Genomic DNA, 4,064 nt, shown 5'->3' on the forward strand with positions numbered 1-4,064 from the left:
TCGCAATGTCCGCGAACCAAGGATGATCATCATCTCGCACCTCGATATGCATGAGGAACTCGTGGGGGAAATTGTCATTTATGTGGACCCCCACTTGTTCCGATGAAGTAGAGCACTCAAGACGAGAGAGATGATCGGCCGCGACATTCTCAGCGCCCTTTTTGTCACGAATATGAATGTCAAACTCCTGCATCAATAAAATACAACGAATGAGTCTCGGCTTCGCATCTTATTTACTGAAAAGATAACGAAGTGCTGCATGATCCGTGAACACGATGGTCTAAGAAAGGACAAGATAAGACCAAAATTTATCGAATGCAAAGACGACCGCAAGGAGCTCTTTCTCGGTAGTCGTGTAATGCTCCCGCGCGTCATTCAGAGTCCTGCTCGCATAGTAAATCGGGTGAAAATGCTTATCCCATATTTTACCTAAAACCGCCCCGACTGCAAAATCGCTAGCATCACACATCAACTCAAAAGGAAGAGTCCAGTCGGGGGCTACCATGATAGGAGCGTTTACCAATTTCTCCTTCAACAACTCAAATGCGCGAAGGCACTCGGAGGAGAAAATGAACGGGGCATCCTTCTCGAGGAGTTTAGTCATCGGGCGGGCGATTTGGGAAAAGTCCTTTATGAATCGCCGATAAAAACCCGCGTGACCAAGAAAACTCCTAATAGACTTCACCGAATTCAGTGGTGGAAGCTTAGAAATGGTATCAATTTTGGCTTGATCAACCTCAAGCCCCACCTGTGAAATCTTATGCCCTAACACAATGCCCTACTTCACCATGAAGTGGCATTTTTCCCAATTAAGAACAAGGTTGGCCTCTTCGCACCTAGCCAACATTTTCTCCAAATTTCTCAAACAATGATCAAAAGAACTCCCAAAAACAGAAAAGTCATCCATGAAAACCTCCATGGAGTCCTCGATCATATCATGAAAAATCGCCACCATACATCTTTGAAACGTGGCAGGGGCATTACACAATCCAAAGGGCATCCGCAGGTAGGCGAATGTGCCATAGGGACATGTGAATGCCGTCTTCTCCTGATCCTCAGGAGAGATGGGGATCTGAAAGTATCCCGAGAAGCCGTCGAGAAAACAATAGAACATTTTTCCTGACAGACGTTCTAACATCTGATCGATAAAGGGGAGGGGAAAATGATCATTTCTCGTGGCGTCATTGAGTTTGCGGTAATCAATGCAAACTCTCCATCCCGTGACAATACGAGTAGGAATTAACTCGCTTTTCTCATTCATCACAACCGTCATACCGCCCTTTTTCGGGACAACCTGCACAGGGCTCACCCATGGGGAATCAGAGATCGGATAAATCAATCCAGCATCGAGTAGCTTGATGACCTCTTTTTTCACAACGTCTTGCATATTAGGGTTGAGACGCCTTTGATGCTGCACCACAGGTTTGTACTCCTCCTCCATCAAGATCTTATGGGTACAAAAGGATGGATTAATCCCTTTTATATCCATGATCTTCCAAGTGATCGCATGCTTGTGCCTTTTGAGAACCGTGAACAATTTAACCTTCTCTTTACTCGACAAACTTGAAGAAATGATAACAGGCAAGCGGGACCCATCCTCCAAAAAGGCATACTCTAAATGCGACGGGAGCTCCTTAAGATCAATGGATGGTGGGTCCTCAACTGAAGGTTTTGCCTTAGGCTCGGCAACGTGATCAACATCCTCAATTTTCTCCAAACACACAGGAGGCTCGTGGTCTACACCATAAACCAGCCCCTCAAGTAGAGGCTCAATGACAAGATCGGAACCAACTCCACTAATCAACTGAGTATCCAGAGAACTCTCCTCACACGTGTCCTGAAGGTGTTCACACACACAAGATTCAATGGTATCAATATAAAGCACGTCATCATGATCCTGTGGGTGTCGCATGGATTTCCCAACATCAAAGGTCACCTCCTCGTCTCCAACTCTAAGAGTGAGTCTGCCGGTGCAGACATCAATGAGAGCTCTAGCAGTGGCTAGGAAAGGAAGACCTAGGATAAGTGGTACATTTTTATCCTCATCCATGTCTAAGATCACAAAATCGACAGGAAACATGAATTTGTCGATTTTCACAAGCATATTCTCAACTATACCGCGAGGATATTTCACAGAACGGTCGGCAAGCTGGATGCTCATGCGAGTATGCTTAGGCTCACCCAGGTTTAGTTTGGAAAAAACGGAATAAGGCATAAAGTTTATGCTAGCACCTAGGTCGGCTAAAGCATTACTAACCGACGAACTACCGATCAAACAAGGAATGGTGAAACTGCCCGGAATGGTCATTTTTTTGGGCAGTTTATTCTGAAGGACCGCGGAACACTCCTCATTCAGAGTCACACAAGAAAGCTCCTCCAATTTCTTCTTATTTGAGAGGACCTCTTTCAAGAACTTAGCATACTTCGGTATGTCTTTCAAGGCATCAAGGAACGGAAGATTGATGTGTAACTGCTTAAAAAGCTCTAAGAATTTCCCATACTGCTCTTCCATCTTCTGTTTCTTCAAACGGCCTGGGTATGGAATAGGAGGAACATAAGTCCTGACTGGCTCACTAGGTTGTGCGGTACTTTCTAGGTCTAGCCTCGAGTGCACCTCGCCAGTAGTCTTAGTCTCGATCTCATTAGCAATCGGTTTTGGTGTGGAAACCGATGCATCAACAGGAATGGTAGTCCTACCACTCCTCAGGGTAATAGCCTTAGCCTCAGCATTTGAATTCCTTTCGGTGGTACTAGGAAGGCTACCCTGTTGTCTCTCAGAGAGGAGTTGAGCAATCTGTCCAACTTGATTTTCGATGGTTTGCATGGACGCTTTCTGATTCCTCAACTCAAGATCGTGCCTCTGTAGAGTCTCATCAATTTTCAGGTTCCTTTGCTCAGCCAATTTGTTTGAGGTCTCGGTCTTAGCTAAAAGTTGGGACAAAAGGCTTTCAACACTAAACCCCTAACCTGACTGACTACCACTGCTGGAACCCTGAAATTGAGGCTTTTGTTGGTAAGATTGATTTTGGGTTTGACTTTGATAATTTGGCTTTCTGGCAAAACCCGGTGGCATTTGATTTTGATTGTTGCCACCATCCTTCCAGCTGAAATTAGGGTGGTTTCTCCATCCCGGATTGTAGGTGTTGCCGTAGGCATTATTTTGGCGGCCCACAAAGTCAACATCCTCTACCACCATGGCATGCTGGCACTGACTGGTCTGGTGTTTTCCGTCACACACACCACAACAAGAACTAGATTTGATAAGATCGGATTGCATTTGGTCAAATATTTTTGTAAGAGCTTCTAACTGGGCGGAGACAAGGGTGTTTGAATCAACGTGATGAACACCCTTAGAGGAAGGAATACAACGAGGCGGATTATACGCGAAACTATTCTTAGCGGCTTTCTCTAAGATATCAAGCGCCTCATTTGGGGTACACCTACCGAAATCTCCTCCCGCAACCTGATCGACGGCCTGCTTTTGTGCCCCTGATAAAGCGTCAAAGAATGTACGACATTAAAGCCCGCGACTCAAACCGTGATGAGGGAATTTTCTCGACAAGCCCTTGAACCTCTCCCATGCGGCATGAAGTGACTCGTCATCATCGACACGAAAACCAGTGATGTTTGCTCGGAATTTAGCAGTTTTATCAGGTGGGAAATATTGAAGAAGAAACTGCTCAACTAATTGATTCCAGGTGGTGATGGAACCGGAAGGGAGTGCCTCTAACCACTCCAGAGCAAACCCGCGAAGTGAGAACGGAAAAAGTCTAAGTCTCACGGCATCATCAGAAAAATTATTAATTTTGAATGTCGCACATAATCGAAGGAAATGTGAAACGTGAGCATGAGGGTCCTCGTTCTGGAGACCATGAAAAGAAACGGAATTTTCAACCATATGAATGATGCTCGACATGATCTCTAAACTCATTGCAATCTCGGGCTGCGTGGCGCTACTGCCATAACCTTCAAGTGATGGTGTGGCAAAGTCGTCCATGTGACCTTGATCATTCGGGTCCGCCATCTCTTCTTCTTCTACCTCAGGGGTGTCGGCAACCTCTACT

The 4,064-nt window shown here is 45.6% G+C and overlaps 1 non-coding gene across 1 annotated transcript; it reads left to right on the top strand.

The window, feature by feature from the left end:
• Nucleotides 1–3,533: 3,533 nt before the first annotated feature.
• On the top strand, nt 3,534–3,640 carry LOC143634550 (small nucleolar RNA R71). Its single transcript, XR_013153877.1, has one exon. It is a non-coding gene; the product is annotated as a small nucleolar RNA R71 (small nucleolar RNA).
• The last annotated feature ends 424 nt before the right edge of the window (nt 3,641–4,064 follow it).

Source organism: Bidens hawaiensis, unplaced genomic scaffold (genome assembly GCF_021521415.1).
Source record: "Bidens hawaiensis isolate Kalapana, Puna unplaced genomic scaffold, B.hawaiensis_p1.1 tig00007117_1, whole genome shotgun sequence".
In the NCBI taxonomy this organism is placed as follows: Eukaryota; Viridiplantae; Streptophyta; class Magnoliopsida; order Asterales; family Asteraceae; genus Bidens; species Bidens hawaiensis.